The sequence below is a fragment of the Schistocerca piceifrons genome, chromosome 1 (assembly GCF_021461385.2).
Source record: "Schistocerca piceifrons isolate TAMUIC-IGC-003096 chromosome 1, iqSchPice1.1, whole genome shotgun sequence".
Classification (NCBI taxonomy): domain Eukaryota; kingdom Metazoa; phylum Arthropoda; class Insecta; order Orthoptera; family Acrididae; genus Schistocerca; species Schistocerca piceifrons.
In genome coordinates, this window is record NC_060138.1 from 509,855,772 (window position 1) to 509,872,951 (window position 17,180).

Consider the following 17,180-nt stretch of genomic DNA (forward strand, 5'->3'; position numbering starts at 1 on the left):
GAATTGGTCCACATATGATTGCGAACTGTATGCTGCATATGCTGCTATTAAGAAATTTCGTCACATGTTGGAAGGACAGCAGTTCACTCTCATCACAGACCATAAGCCACTAACATATGCTTTCCGCCAGCATCCTGAGAAGTCATCGCCACATCAACTGCGACACCTCGGCTTTATCGGACACCACCAATATTGTCCACATTGAAGGAGAACTAAATGTGCCAGCTGATGCACTCTCCAGGATTGAAGTAATCATTGAAGCAGTTGATTTTGAAGCTCTCGCCGTAGCGCAAGAATCTGATAGTGAGCTCTGAGATGTGTTGTTGCAACCATCATGCCTACAACTTCGCCGAGTTACACTGCCACTGTCAACTGTGCCACTGTATTGTGATATTGCCACCAACAAACCGAGACCTTCTGTGACTATTGACTTTCGCCAACAGGCAATCGCCTCTTTACATAACATGTCGCACCCTGGAATACGAACCACTACCAACATGATGAAGCGAGCTTTATTCTGGCCACATATGGAGATATATTGCAAGCAATATGTGTGACAATATGTGGCCTGTCAAAGGAAAAGACTGCAAGCAATTTTTGTGGCAATGTGTGGCCTGTCAACGGAATAAAGTTAGCTAGCACGTTAGGTCACCTCTTGGCACATTTCTTCCTCCAAATCAGAGATCTGATCATGTCCACCTAGACCTAGTAGGACCTCTCCCACCGTTGGAAGGATACACCTACTGCCTTACAGCCATTGATAGTTTTACACGTTGGCCCGAGGTGTTCCAGATCACTGACATCACCGCTGAAACTGTCGTGACTGCATTCTTCAGGGGATGGATCACCCATTTCGGAGTGCTTTTACGAATCACAACAGGCCAAGGAAGACAGTTTGAGTTGTATTTGTTCAAAGCACTCTCTAACCTACTGGGTACAAAGCACATTAGAACTACAGTTTACCACCTGTCAGCAAATGGTTTAATTCAACGCATGCACCGCCAACTGAAACTGTCGCTTTGATGTCACGACTCACAGTGGTGGACAGAGACATTGCCCATTGTCCTCCTGGGTCTCCATGTGTCGCTGAAAGAAGATCTGAACACCATGACTGCAGGACTTGTTTATGGCCAGCCAATACGACTTCCCAGCGAGTTCTTTGCTAATGTGCCAGACTATGGCATTGACATTTCAGATTTTGTACAAAAGCTGCATACGCAAATCCAGCAACTACACCCCATTGCTCCAAGGCATCAGTAGACCCGTCACCCATTTGTGTTTGACAAGCTACGGGAATGCCACTATGTCTTCTTCTTCTTACGGTATGATGCAGTACGCAAGCCACTGCAGCCATACTACGACGGACCTTATCGTGTCATCAGTAGGGATGAAAAGACAGTCATAGTCAATGTGATGGGTACACCAACCATCGTTTCCATTGACAGGCTCAAACCAGCTTTCCGCACTCCCTACACTGGTACAGACGCATCTATCCACACTACAGACATGACCGAAACTCCAGCCACTCCACTGCACATCACAGGTCAGCCTCAATGGATGTCTGAGGCTATCTCTACTGCACCATCAGCAGCCTGTGCATGACCTGTTGTAACCCACTCCGGATGACATGTCTATTTCAACACAAAGTACTGTTGACACTAAGGGGAGAGTGGTGAAGTGCAGTGTTACATGCAGTGTAAGACTATGTGCGAGTGATTGCCATTTGTAATTATTATCTTTGGTGCAGTCTCTGACCCATGTTTTCTCTGTGATGGATATTCTTTGGTGTTATTTTGGTAGCAAAGCAGTTGTGTGAGTTGCGGTGTGTTTTTATGTTACAATTAAGTGAGTACACCTAGTCTCGCAACAAATACAAGTGTTCAAGACACAGTTACACATGATCATGGTTTATATGAATGTCCTTCCATGAACATTTCTTTTGATACAACTTTTGTAGCAAAGTATTTGCATATAATCATTTTATAGTACACGGGAGCTGTATCCCAAGGTATGAATTAAGTACACTGAAGGACAATCACTACAGGTACTTTTAAGCAAATGACATTAATAAAATGGTCACAATAATGTTAGAATTTTATCTTTAGAGCTGTAAACATGGAGTAAATAGTTCATCACAAAACACAAAGAAGTTTGTAGAGAACTGGCTCAATCATTGTGTGATCTGCCAACCTTGCATTTCAGCACAAGATGGTAAATGCATCTTTCCATTCCTTAACGTAACCCCCTGTAGGTCGACCACCTCCTGGTAGAATAGAGAGAGGCTTGGCTAAGCGTAGTTATGCTAATTTGTGTTGGAAACATGAGAGTGAGGTGTTATGTTTCTTTCTTTAGCAATCTGGAATTACAAATGCTTGCGTTAAATGAGATGATGGTAGTAATTCATGGTTACCATCAGATTGCATATATGTGTATTGTTTTTTCAGTCCTAACACGTAAGATATTTTGCAAATTATTCATGTAAATGAAGATTACATAATGAGTTTTTAAAGTTAAAGGGAGTACTAATTTATCATACAAGTTGTAAACATAAATGATTTGTTAATGATGAGAATTAATGTGAAATCACTTGTATTGTAAATGTTGTCTTATGAATTTTGAAGCCAAAAATGACTTCTTAAATGTTATTCACTTTTATTTAAATATTGCCTCAGTGATACAGATAGCCATACTGTAAGTGCAACCACAACAGAGGGGTATCTGTTGAGAGGACAGACAAAGGTGTGGTTCCTGAAGAGGGGCAGCAGCCTTTTCAATAGTTGCAGGGGCAAGAGTCTGGATGAAACTTCCTGGCAGATTAAAACTGTGTGCCCGACTGAGACTCGAACTCGGGACCTTTGCCTTTCGCGGGCAAGTGCTCTACCAACTGAGCTACCGAAGCACGACTCACGCCCGGTACTCACAGCTTTACTTCTGCCAGTACCTCGTCTCCTACCTTCCAAACTTTACAGAAGCTCTTCTGCGAACCTTGCAGAACTAGCACTCCTGAAAGAAAGGATACTGCGGAGACATGGCTTAGCCACAGCCAGGGGGATGTTTCCACAATGAGATTTTCACTCTGCAGCGGAGTGTGCGCTGATATGAAACTTCCTGGCAGATTAAAACTGTGTGCCCGACCGAGACTCGAACTCGGGACCTTTGCCTTTCGCGGGCAAGTGCTCTACCAACTGAGCTACCGAAGCACGACTCACGCCCGGTACTCACAGCTTTATTTCTGCCAGTACCTCGTCTCCTACCTTCCAAACTTTACAGAAGCTCTTCTGCGAACCTTGCAGAACTAGCACTCCTGAAAGAAAGGATACTGCGGAGACATGGCTTAGCCACAGCCTGGGGGATGTTTCCAGAATGAGATTTTCACTCTGCAGCGGAGTGTGCGCTGATATGAAACTTCCTGGCAGATTAAAACTGTGTGCCCGACCGAGACTCGAACTCGGGACCTTTGCCTTTCGCGGGCAAGTGCTCTACCAACTGAGCTACCGAAGCACGACTCACGCCCGGTACTCACAGCTTTACTTCTGCCAGTACCTCGTCTCCTACCTTCCAAACTTTACAGAAGCTCTTCTGCGATCCTTGCAGAACTAGCACTCCTGAAAGAAAGGATACTGCGGAGACATGGCTTAGCCACAGCCTGGGGGATGTTTCCAGAATGAGATTTTCACTCTGCAGCGGAGTGTGCGCTGATATGAAACTTCCTGGCAGATTAAAACTGTGTGCCCGACACAGACTCGAACTCGGGACCTTTGCCTTTCGCGGGCAAGTGCTCTACCAACTGAGCTACCGAAGCACGACTCACGCCCAGTACTCACAGCTTTACTTCTGCCAGTACCTCGTCTCCTACCTTCCAAACTTTACAGAAGCTCTTCTGCGAACCTTGCAGAACTAGCACTCCTGAAAGAAAGGATACTGCGGAGACATGGCTTAGCCACAGCCTGGGGGATCTTTCCAGAATGAGATTTTCACTATCCAGTGGAGTGTGTGCTGATATGAATCTTCCTGGCAGATTAAAACTGTGTGCCCGACCGAGACTCGAACTCGGGACCTTTGCCTTTCACGGGCAAGTGCTCTACCAACTGAGCTACCGAAGCACGACTCACGCCCGGTACTCACAGCTTTACTTCTGCCAGTACCTCGTCTCCTACCTTCCAAACTTTACAGAAGCTCTTCTGCGAACCTTGCAGAACTAGCACTCCTGAAAGAAAGGATACTGCGGAGACATGGCTTAGCCACAGCCTGGGGGATGTTTCCAGAATGAGATTTTCACTCTGCAGCGGAGTGTGCGCTGATATGAAACTTCCTGGCAGATTAAAACTGTGTGCCCGACCGAGACTCGAACTCAGGGCCTTTGCCTTTCGCGGGCAAGTGCTCTACCAACTGAGCTACCGAAGCACGACTCACGCCCGGTACTCACAGCTTTACTTCTGCCAGTACCTCGTCTCCTACCTTCCAAACTTTACAGAAGCTCTTCTGCGAACCTTGCAGAACTAGCACTCCTGAAAGAAAGGATACTGCGGAGACATGGCTTAGCCACAGCCTGGGGGATGTTTCCAGAATGAGATTTTCACTCTGCAGCGGAGTGTGCGCTGATATGAAAGTTCCTGGCAGATTAAAACTGTGTGCCCGACCGAGACCCGAACTCGGGACCTTTGCCTTTCGCGGGCAAGTGCTCTACCAACTGAGCTACCGAAGCACGACTCACGCCCAGTACTCACAGCTTTACTTCTGCCAGTACCTCGTCTCCTACCTTCCAAACTTTGCAGAAGCTCTTCTGCGAACCTTGCAGAACTAGCACTCCTGAAAGAAAGGATACTGCGGAGACATGGCTTAGCCACAGCCTGGGGGATCTTTCCAGAATGAGATTTTCACTCTGCAGTGGAGTGTGCGCTATTATGAAACTTCCTGGCAGATTAAAACTGTGTGCCCGACCGAGACTCGAACTCGGGACCTTTGCCTTTCGCGGGCAAGTGCTCTACCAACTGAGCTACCGAAGCACGACTCACGCCCGGTACTCACAGCTTTACTTCTGCCAGTATCTCGTCTCCTACCTTCCAAACTTTACAGAAGCTCTTCTGCGAACCTTGCAGAACTAGCACTCCTGAAAGAAAGGATACTGCGGAGACATGGCTTAGCCACAGCCTGGGGGATGTTTCCAGAATGAGATTTTCACTCTGCAGTGGAGTGTGCGCTGATATGAAACTTCCTGGCAGATTAAAACTGTGTGCCTGACCGAGACTCGAACTCGGGACCTTTGCCTTTCGCGGGCAAGTGCTCTACCAACTGAGCTACCGAAGCACGACTCACGCCCGGTACTCACAGCTTTACTTCTGCCAGTACCTCGTCTCCTACCTTCCAAACTTTACAGAAGCTCTTCTGCGAACCTTGCAGAACTAGCACTCCTGAAAGAAAGGATACTGCGGAGACATGGCTTAGCCACAGCCAGGGGGATGTTTCCACAATGAGATTTTCACTCTGCAGCGGAGTGTGCGCTGATATGAAACTTCCTGGCAGATTAAAACTGTGTGCCCGACCGAGACTCGAACTCGGGACCTTTGCCTTTCGCGGGCAAGTGCTCTACCAACTGAGCTACCGAAGCACGACTCACGCCCGGTACTCACAGCTTTATTTCTGCCAGTACCTCGTCTCCTACCTTCCAAACTTTACAGAAGCTCTTCTGCGAACCTTGCAGAACTAGCACTCCTGAAAGAAAGGATACTGCGGAGACATGGCTTAGCCACAGCCTGGGGGATGTTTCCAGAATGAGATTTTCACTCTGCAGCGGAGTGTGCGCTGATATGAAACTTCCTGGCAGATTAAAACTGTGTGCCCGACCGAGACTCGAACTCGGGACCTTTGCCTTTCGCGGGCAAGTGCTCTACCAACTGAGCTACCGAAGCACGACTCACGCCCGGTACTCACAGCTTTACTTCTGCCAGTACCTCGTCTCCTACCTTCCAAACTTTACAGAAGCTCTTCTGCGATCCTTGCAGAACTAGCACTCCTGAAAGAAAGGATACTGCGGAGACATGGCTTAGCCACAGCCTGGGGGATGTTTCCAGAATGAGATTTTCACTCTGCAGCGGAGTGTGCGCTGATATGAAACTTCCTGGCAGATTAAAACTGTGTGCCCGACACAGACTCGAACTCGGGACCTTTGCCTTTCGCGGGCAAGTGCTCTACCAACTGAGCTACCGAAGCACGACTCACGCCCAGTACTCACAGCTTTACTTCTGCCAGTACCTCGTCTCCTACCTTCCAAACTTTACAGAAGCTCTTCTGCGAACCTTGCAGAACTAGCACTCCTGAAAGAAAGGATACTGCGGAGACATGGCTTAGCCACAGCCTGGGGGATCTTTCCAGAATGAGATTTTCACTATCCAGTGGAGTGTGTGCTGATATGAATCTTCCTGGCAGATTAAAACTGTGTGCCCGACCGAGACTCGAACTCGGGACCTTTGCCTTTCACGGGCAAGTGCTCTACCAACTGAGCTACCGAAGCACGACTCACGCCCGGTACTCACAGCTTTACTTCTGCCAGTACCTCGTCTCCTACCTTCCAAACTTTACAGAAGCTCTTCTGCGAACCTTGCAGAACTAGCACTCCTGAAAGAAAGGATACTGCGGAGACATGGCTTAGCCACAGCCTGGGGGATGTTTCCAGAATGAGATTTTCACTCTGCAGCGGAGTGTGCGCTGATATGAAACTTCCTGGCAGATTAAAACTGTGTGCCCGACCGAGACTCGAACTCAGGGCCTTTGCCTTTCGCGGGCAAGTGCTCTACCAACTGAGCTACCGAAGCACGACTCACGCCCGGTACTCACAGCTTTACTTCTGCCAGTACCTCGTCTCCTACCTTCCAAACTTTACAGAAGCTCTTCTGCGAACCTTGCAGAACTAGCACTCCTGAAAGAAAGGATACTGCGGAGACATGGCTTAGCCACAGCCTGGGGGATGTTTCCAGAATGAGATTTTCACTCTGCAGCGGAGTGTGCGCTGATATGAAAGTTCCTGGCAGATTAAAACTGTGTGCCCGACCGAGACCCGAACTCGGGACCTTTGCCTTTCGCGGGCAAGTGCTCTACCAACTGAGCTACCGAAGCACGACTCACGCCCAGTACTCACAGCTTTACTTCTGCCAGTACCTCGTCTCCTACCTTCCAAACTTTGCAGAAGCTCTTCTGCGAACCTTGCAGAACTAGCACTCCTGAAAGAAAGGATACTGCGGAGACATGGCTTAGCCACAGCCTGGGGGATCTTTCCAGAATGAGATTTTCACTCTGCAGTGGAGTGTGCGCTATTATGAAACTTCCTGGCAGATTAAAACTGTGTGCCCGACCGAGACTCGAACTCGGGACCTTTGCCTTTCGCGGGCAAGTGCTCTACCAACTGAGCTACCGAAGCACGACTCACGCCCGGTACTCACAGCTTTACTTCTGCCAGTATCTCGTCTCCTACCTTCCAAACTTTACAGAAGCTCTTCTGCGAACCTTGCAGAACTAGCACTCCTGAAAGAAAGGATACTGCGGAGACATGGCTTAGCCACAGCCTGGGGGATGTTTCCAGAATGAGATTTTCACTCTGCAGTGGAGTGTGCGCTGATATGAAACTTCCTGGCAGATTAAAACTGTGTGCCTGACCGAGACTCGAACTCGGGACCTTTGCCTTTCGCGGGCAAGTGCTCTACCAACTGAGCTACCGAAGCACGACTCACGCCCGGTACTCACAGCTTTACTTCTGCCAGTACCTCGTCTCCTACCTTCCAAACTTTACAGAAGCTCTTCTGCGAACCTTGCAGAACTAGCACTCCAGAAAGAAAGGATACTGCGGAGACATGGCTTAGCCACAGCCTGGGGGATGTTTCCAGAATGAGATTTCCACTCTGCAGCGGAGTGTGCGCTGATATGAAACTTCCTGGCAGATTAAAACTGTGTGCCCGACCGAGACTCGAACTCGGGACCTTTGCCTTTCGCGGGCAAGTGCTCTACCAACTGAGCTACCGAAGCACGACTCACGCCCGGTACTCACAGCTTTACTCCTGCCAGTACCTCGTCTCCTACCTTCCAAACTTTACAGAAGCTCTTCTGCGAACCTTGCAGAACTAGACCTCCTGAAAGAAAGGATACTGCGGAGACATGGCTTAGCCACAGCCAGGGGGATGTTTCCACAATGAAATTTTCACTCTGCAGCGGAGTGTGCGCTGATATGAAACTTCCTGGCAGATTAAAACTGTGTGCCCGACCGAGACTCGAACTCGGGACCTTTGCCTTTCGCGGGCAAGTGCTCTACCAACTGAGCTACCGAAGCACAACTCACGCCCGGTACTCGCAGCTTTATTTCTGCCAGTACCTCGTCTCCTACCTTCCAAACTTTACAGAAGCTCTTCTGCGAACCTTGCAGAACTAGCACTCATGAAAGAAAGGATACTGCGAAGACATGGCTTAGCCACAGCCTGGGGGATGTTTCCAGAATGAGATTTTCACTCTGCAGCGGAGTGTGCGCTGATATGAAACTTCCTGGCAGATTAAAACTGTGTGCCCGACCGAGACTCGAACTCGGGACCTTTGCCTTTCGCGGGCAAGTCCTCTACCAACTGAGCTACCGAAGCACGACTCACGCCCGGTACTCACAGCTTTACTTCTGCCAGTACCTCGTCTCCTACCTTCCAAACTTTACAGAAGCTCTTCTGCGATCCTTGCAGAACTAGCACTCCTGAAAGAAAGGATACTGCGGAGACATGGCTTAGCCACAGCCTGGGGGATGTTTCCAGAATGAGATTTTCACTCTGCAGCGGAGTGTGCGCTGATATGAAACTTCCTGGCAGATTAAAACTGTGTGCCCGACACAGACTCGAACTCGGGACCTTTGCCTTTCGCGGGCAAGTGCTCTACCAACTGAGCTACCGAAGCACGACTCACGCCCAGTACTCACAGCTTTACTTCTGCCAGTACCTCGTCTCCTACCTTCCAAACTTTACAGAAGCTCTTCTGCGAACCTTGCAGAACTAGCACTCCTGAAAGAAAGGATACTGTGGAGACATGGCTTAGCCACAGCCTGGGGGATCTTTCCAGAATGAGATTTTCACTATCCAGTGGAGGGTGCGCTGATATGAATCTTCCTGGCAGATTAAAACTGTGTGCCCGACCGAGACTCGAACTCGGGACCTTTGCCTTTCGCGGGCAAGTGCTCTACCAACTGAGTTACCGAAGAACGACCCACGCCCGGTACTCACAGCTTTACTTTTGCCAGTATCTCGTCTCCTACCTTCCAAACTTTACAGAAGCTCTTCTGCGAAACTTGCAGAACTAGCACTCCTGAAAGAAAGGATACTGCGGAGACATGGCTTAGCCACAGCCTGGGGGATGTTTCCAGAATGAGATTTTCACTCTGCAGAGGAGTGTGCGCTGATATGAAACTTCCTGGCAGATTAAAACTGTGTGCCCGACCGAGACTCGAACTCGGGGCCTTTGCCTTTCGCGGGCAAGTGCTCTAGCAACTGAGATACCGAAGCACGACTCACGCCCGGTACTCACAGCTTTACTTCTGCCAGTACCTCGTCTCCTACCTTCCAAACTTTACAGAAGCTCTTCCGCGAACCTTGCAGAACTAGCACTCCTGAAAGAAAGGATACTGCGGAGACATGGCTTAGCCACAGCCTGGGGGATGTTTCCAGAATGAGATTTTCACTCTGCAGCGGAGTGTGCGCTGATATGAAAGTTCCTGGCAGATTAAAACTGTGTGCCCGACCGAGACTCGAACTCGGGACCTTTGCCTTTCGCGGGCAAGTGCTCTACCAACTGAGCTACCGAAGCACGACTCACGCCCAGTACTCACAGCTTTACTTCTGCCAGTACCTCGTCTCCTACCTTCCAAACTTTGCAGAAGCTCTTCTGCGAAACTTGCAGAACTAGCACTCCTGAAAGAAAGGATACTGCGGAGACATGGCTTAGCCACAGCCTGGGGGATGTTTCCAGAATGAGATTTTCACTCTGCAGCGGAGTGTGCGCTGATATGAAAGTTCCTGGCAGATTAAAACTGTGTGCCCGAACGAGACTCGAACTCGGGGCCTTTGCCTTTCGCGGGCAAGTGCTCTACCAACTGAGCTACCGAAGCACGACTCACGCCCGGTACTCACAGCTTTACTTCTGCCAGTACCTCGTCTCCTACCTTCCAAACTTTACAGAAGCTCTTCTGCGAACCTTGCAGAACTAGCACTCCTGAAAGAAAGGATACTGCGGAGACATGGCTTAGCCACAGCCTGGGGGATCTTTCCAGAATGAGATTTTCACTATCCAGTGAAATGTGCGCTGATATGAATCTTCCTGGCAGATTAAAACTGTGTGCCCGACCGAGACTCGAACTCGGGACCTGTGCCTTTCGCGGGCAAGTGCTCTACCAACTGAGCTACCGAAGCACGACTCACGCCCGGTACTCACAGCTTTACTTCTGCCAGTACCTCGTCTCCTACCTTCCAAACTTTACAGAAGCTCTTCTGCGATCCTTGCAGAACTAGCACTCCTGAAAGAAAGGATACTGCGGAGACATGGCTTAGCCACAGCCTGGGGGATGTTTCCAGAATGAGATTTTCACTCTGCAGCGGAGTGTGCGCTGATATGAAAGTTCCTGGCAGATTAAAACTGTGTGCCCGACCGAGACTCGAACTCGGGACCTTTGCCTTTCGCGGGCAAGTGCTCTACCAACTGAGCTACCGAAGCACGACTCACGCCCAGTACTCACAGCTTTACTTCTGCCAGTACCTCGTCTCCTACCTTCCAAACTTTACAGAAGCTCTTCTGCGAACCTTGCAGAACTAGCACTCCTGAAAGAAAGGATACTGCGGAGACATGGCTTAGCCACAGCCTGGGGGATGTTTCCAGAATGAGATTTTCACTCTGCAGCGGAGTGTGCGCTGATATGAAAGTTCCTGGCAGATTAAAACTGTGTGCCCGAACGAGACTCGATCTCGGGGCCTTTGCCTTTCGCGGGCAAGTGCTCTACCAACTGAGCTACCGAAGCACGACTCACGCCCGGTACTCACAGCTTTACTTCTGCCAGTACCTCGTCTCCTACCTTCCAAACTTTACAGAAGCTCTTCTGCGAACCTTGCAGAACTAGCACTCCTGAAAGAAAGGATACTGCGGAGACATGGCTTAGCCACAGCCTGGGGGATGTTTCCAGAATGAGATTTTCACTCTGCAGCGGAGTGTGCGCTGATATGAAAGTTCCTGGCAGATTAAAACTGTGTGCCCGACCGAGACTCGAACTCGGGACCTTTGCCTTTCGCGGGCAAGTGCTCTACCAACTGAGCTACCGAAGCACGACTCACGCCCGGTACTCACAGCTTTACTTCTGCCAGTACCTCGTCTCCTACCTTCCAAACTTTACAGAAGCTCTTCTGCGAACCTTGCAGAACTAGCACTCCTGAAAGAAAAGATACTGCGGAGACATGGCTTAGCCACAGCCAGGGGGATGTTTCCACAATGTGATTTTCACTCTGCAGCGGAGTGTGCGCTGATATGAAACTTCCTGGCAGATTAAAACTGTGTGCCCGACCGAGACTCGAACTCGGGACCTTTGCCTTTCGCGGGCAAGTGCTCTACCAACTGAGCTACCGAAGCACGACTCACGCCCAGTACTCACAGCTTTACTTCTGCCAGTACCTCGTCTCCTACCTTCCAAACTTTACAGAAGCTCTTCTGCGAACCTTGCAGAACTAGCACTCCTGAAAGAAAGGATACTGCGGAGACATGGCTTAGCCACAGCCTGGGGGATCTTTCCAGAATGAGATTTTCACTATCCAGTGGAGTGTGCGCTGATATGAATATTCCTGGCAGATTAAAACTGTGTGCCCGACCGAGACTCGAACTCGGGACCTTTGCCTTTCGCGGGCAAGTGCTCTACCAACTGAGCTACCGAAGCACGACTCACGCCCGGTACTCACAGCTTTACTTCTGCCAGTACCTCGTCTCCTACCTTCCTAACTTTACAGAAGCTCTTCTGCGAACCTTGCAGAACTAGCACTCCTGAAAGAAAGGATACTGCGGAGACATGGCTTAGCCACAGCCTGGGGGATGTTTCCAGAATGAGATTTTCACTCTGCAGCGGAGTGTGCGCTGATATGAAAGTTCCTGGCAGATTAAAACTGTGTGCCCGACCGAGACTCGAACTCGGGACCTTTGCCTTTCGCGGGCAAGTGCTCTACCAACTGAGCTACCGAAGCACGACTCACGCCCGGTACTCACAGCTTTACTTCTGCCAGTACCTCATCTCCTACCTTCCAAACTTTACAGAAGCTCTTCTGCGAACCTTGCAGAACTAGCACTCCTGAAAGAAAAGATACTGCGGAGACATGGCTTAGCCACAGCCAGGGGGATGTTTCCACAATGTGATTTTCACTCTGCAGCGGAGTGTGCGCTGATATGAAACTTCCTGGCAGATTAAAACTGTGTGCCCGACCGAGACTCGAACTCGGGACCTTTGCCTTTCGCGGGCAAGTGCTCTACCAACTGAGCTACCGAAGCACGACTCACGCCCAGTACTCACGGCTTTACTTCTGCCAGTACCTCGTCTCCTACCTTCCAAACTTTACAGAAGCTCTTCTGCGAACCTTGCAGAACTAGCACTCCTGAAAGAAAGGATACTGCGGAGACATGGCTTAGCCACAGCCTGGGGGATGTTTCCAGAATGAGATTTTCACTCTGCAGTGGAGTGTGCGCTGATATGAAACTTCCTGGCAGATTAAAACTGTGTGCCTGACCGAGACTCGAAATCGGGACCTTTGCCTTTCGCGGGCAAGTGCTCTACCAACTGAGCTATCGAAGCACGACTCACGCCCGGTACTCACAGCTTTACTCCTGCCAGTACCTCGTCTCCTACCTTCCAAACTTTACAGAAGCTCTTCTGCGAACCTTGCAGAACTAGCACTCCTGAAAGAAAGGATACTGCGGAGACATGGCTTAGCCACAGCCTGGGGGATGTTTCCAGAATGAGATTTTCACTCTGCAGTGGAGTGTGCGCTGATATGAAACTTCCTGGCAGATTAAAACTGTGTGCCCGACCGAGACTCGAACTCGGGACCTTTGCCTTTCGCAGGCAAGTGCTCTACCAACTGAGCTATCGAAGCACGACTCACGCCCGGTACTCACAGCTTTACTTCTGCCAGTATCTCGTCTCCTACCTTCCAAACTTTACAGAAGTTCTTCTGCGAACCTTGCAGAACTAGCACTCCTGAAAGAAAGGATACTGCGGAGACATGGCTTAGCCACAGCCTGGGGGATGTTTCCAGAATGAGATTTTCACTCTGCAGTGGAGTGTGCGCTGATATGAAACTTCCTGGCAGATTAAAACTGTGTGCCCGACCGAGACTCGAACTCGGGACCTTTGCCTTTCGCGGGCAAGTGCTCTACCAACTGAGCTACCGAAGCACGACTCACGCCCAGTACTCACAGCTTTACTTCTGCCAGTACCTCGTCTCCTACCTTCCAAACTTTACAGAAGCTCTTCTGCGAACCTTGCAGAACTAGCACTCCTGAAAGAAAGGATACTGCGGAGACATGGCTTAGCCACAGCCTGGGGGATCTTTCCAGAATGAGATTTTCACTCTGCAGTGGAGTGTGCGCTGATATGAAACTTCCTGGCAGATTAAAACTGTGTGCCCGACCGAGACTCGAACTCGGGACCTTTGCCTTTCGCGGGCAAGTGCTCTACCAACTGAGCTACCGAAGCACGACTCACGCCCGGTACTCACAGCTTTACTTCTGCCAGTACTTCGTCTCCTACCTTCCAAACTTTACAGAAGCTCTTCTGCGAACCTTGCAGAACTAGCACTTCTGAAAGAAAGGATACTGCGGAGACATGGCTTAGCCACAGCGTGGGGGATGTTTCCAGAATGAGATTTTCACTCTGCAGCGGAGTGTGCGCTGATATGAAACTTCCTGGCAGATTAAAACTGTGTGCCCGACCGAGACTCGAACTCGGGACCTTTGCCTTTCGCGGGCAAGTGCTCTACCAACTGAGCTACCGAAGCACGACTCACGCCCGGTACTCACAGCTTTACTCCTGCCAGTACCTCGTCTCCTACCTTCCAAACTTTACAGAAGCTCTTCTGCGAACCTTGCAGAATTAGCACTCCTGAAAGAAAGGATACTGCGGAGACATGGCTTAGCCACAGCCTGGGGGATGTTTCCAGAATGAGATTTTCACTCTACAGCGGAGTGTGCGCTGATATGAAAGTTCCTGGCAGATTAAAACTGTGTGCCCGACCGAGACTCGAACTCGGTACCTTTGCATTTCGCGGGCAAGTGCTCTACCAACTGAGCTACCGAAGCATGACTCACGCCCAGTACTCACAGCTTTACTTCTGCCAGTACCTCGTCTCCTACCTTCCAAACTTTACAGAAGCTCTTCTGCGAACCTTGCAGAACTAGCACTCCTGAAAGAAAGGATACTGCGGAGACATGGCTTAGCCACAGCCTGGAGGATGTTTCCAGAATGAGATTTTCACTCTGTAGCGGAGTGTGCGCTGATATGAAACTTCCTGGCAGATTAAAACTGTGTGCCTGACCGAGACTCGAACTCGGGACCTTTGCCTTTCGCGGCCAAGTGCTCCACCAACTGAGCTACCGAAGCACGACTCACGCCCGGTACTCACAGCTTTACTCCTACCAGTACCTCGTCTCCACCTTCCAAACTTTACAGAAGCTCCTCTGCGAACCTTGCAGAACTAGCACTCCTGAAAAAAAGGATACTGCGGAGACATGGCTTAGCCACAGCCTGGGGGATGTTTCCAGAATGAGATTTTCACTCTGCAGCGGAGTGTGCGCTGATATGAAACTTCCTGGCAGATTAAAACTGTGTGCCCGACCGAGACTCGAACTCGGGACCTTTGCCTTTCGCGGGCAAGTGCTCTACCAACTGAGCTACCGAAGCACGACTCACGCCTGGTACTCACAGCTTTACTTCTGCCAGTACCTCGTCTCCTACCTTCCAAACTTTACAGAAGCTCTTCTGCGAACCTTGCAGAACTAGCACTCCTGAAAGAAAGGATACTGCGGAGACATGGCTTAGTTACAGCCTGGGGGATGTTTCCAGAATGAGATTTTCACTCTGCAGCGGAGTGTGCGCTGATATGAAACTTCCTGGCAGATTAAAACTGTGTGCCCGACCGAGACTCGAACTCGGGACCTTTGCCTTTCGCGGGCAAGTGCTCTACCAACTGAGCTACCGAAGCACGACTCACGCCCGGTACTCACAGCTTTACTTCTGCCAGTACCTCGTCTCCTACCTTCCAAACTTTACAGAAGCTCTTCTGCGAACCTTGCAGAACTAGCACTCCTGAAAGAAAGGATACTGCGGAGACATGGCTTAGCCACAGCCTGGGGGATGTTTCCAGAATGAGATTTTCACTCTGCAGCGGAGTGTGCGCTGATATGAAACTTCCTGGCAGATTAAAACTGTGTGCCCGACCGAGACTCGAACTCGGGACCTTTGCCTTTCGCGGGCAAGTGCTCTACCAACTGAGCTACCGAAGCACGACTCACGCCCAGTACTCACAGCTTTACTTCTGCCAGTACCTCGTCTCCTACCTTCCAAACTTTCCAGAAGCTCTTCTGCGAACCTTGCAGAACTAGCACTCCTGAAAGAAAGGATACTGCGGAGACATGGCTTAGTTACAGCCTGGGGGATGTTTCCAGAATGAGATTTTCACTCTGCAGCGGAGTGTGCGCTGATATGAAACTTCCTGGCAGATTAAAACTGTGTGCCCGACCGAGACTCGAACTCGGGACCTTTGCCTTTCGCGGGCAAGTGCTCTACCAACTGAGCTACCGAAGCACGACTCACGCCCGGTACTCACAGCTTTACTTCTGCCAGTATCTCGTCTCCTACCTTCCAAACTTTACAGAAGCTCTTCTGCGAACCTTGCAGAACTAGCACTCCTGAAAGAAAGGATACTGCGGAGACATGGCTTAGTTACAGCCTGGGGGATGTTTCCAGAATGAGATTTTCACTCTGCAGCGGAGTGTGCGCTGATATGAAACTTCCTGGCAGATTAAAACTGTGTGCCCGACCGAGACTCGAACTCGGGACCTTTGCCTTTCGCGGGCAAGTGCTCTACCAACTGAGCTACCGAAGCACGACTCACGCCCGGTACTCACAGCTTTACTTCTGCCAGTACCTCGTCTCCTAACTTCCGCTGCAGAGTGAAAATCTCATTCTGGAAACATCCCCCAGGCTGTGGCTAAGCATGTCTCCGCAGTATCCTTTCTTTCAGGAGTGCTAGTTCTGCAAGGTTCGCAGAAGAGCTTCTCTAAAGTTTGGAAGGTAGGAGACGAGGTACTGGCAGAAGTAAAGCTGTGAGTACCTGGCGTGAGTCGTGCTTCGGTAGCTCAGTTGGTAGGGCACTTGCCCGCGAAAGGCAAAGGTCCCGAGTTCGAGACTCGGTCGGGCACACAGTTTTAATCTGCCAGGAAGTTTCATATCAGCGCACACTCCGCTGCAGAGTGAAAATCTCATTCTGGAAACATCTCCCAGGCTGTGGCTAAGCCATGTCTCCGGAGTATCCTTTCTTTCAGGAGTGCTAGTTCTGCAAGGTTCGCAGAAGAGCTTCTGTAAAGTTTGGAAGGTAGGAGATGAGATACTGGCAGAAGTAAAGCTGTGAGTACCGGGCGTGAGTCGTGCTTCGGTAGCTCAGTTGGTAGAGCACTTGCCCGCGAAAGGCAAAGGTCCCGAGTTCGAATCTCGGTCGGGCACACAGTTTTAATCTGCCAGGAAGTTTCATATCAGCGCACACTCCGCTGCAGAGTTAAAATCTCATTCTGGAAACATCCCCCAGGCTGTGGCTAAGCCATGTCTTCGCAGTATCCTTTCTTTCAGGAGTGCTAGTTCTGCAAGGTTCGCAGAAGAGCTTCTGTAAAGTTTGGAAGGTAGGAGACGAGGTACTGGCAGAAGTAAAGCTGTGAGTACCGGGCGTGCGTCGTGCTTCGGTAGCTCAGTTGGTAGAGCACTTGCCCGCGAAAGGCAAAGGTCCCGAGTTCGAGTCTCGGTCGGGCACACAGTTTTAAGCTGCCAGGAAGTTTCATATCAGCGCACACTCCGCTGCAGAGTGAAAATCTCATTCTGGAAACATCCCCCAGGCTGTGGCTAAGCCATGTCTCTGCAGTATCCTTTCTTT

General features: G+C 50.1%; 4 non-coding genes across 4 annotated transcripts; 1 reads left to right on the plus strand and 3 right to left on the minus strand.

Annotated features, from left to right (window-relative positions):
• Nucleotides 1-4,029: 4,029 nt before the first annotated feature.
• Nucleotides 4,030-4,104, minus strand: Trnas-uga. The gene has a single exon. It is a non-coding gene; the product is annotated as a tRNA-Ser (tRNA).
• Nucleotides 4,105-6,437: 2,333 nt separating this feature from the next.
• On the minus strand, nt 6,438-6,512 carry Trnas-uga. Its single transcript has one exon. It is a non-coding gene; the product is annotated as a tRNA-Ser (tRNA).
• Nucleotides 6,513-13,059: 6,547 nt separating this feature from the next.
• Trnas-cga lies at nt 13,060-13,134 on the minus strand. Its single transcript has one exon. It is a non-coding gene; the product is annotated as a tRNA-Ser (tRNA).
• A 3,550-nt stretch (nt 13,135-16,684) lies between these two features.
• Nucleotides 16,685-16,759, plus strand: Trnas-cga. The gene has a single exon. It is a non-coding gene; the product is annotated as a tRNA-Ser (tRNA).
• The last annotated feature ends 421 nt before the right edge of the window (nt 16,760-17,180 follow it).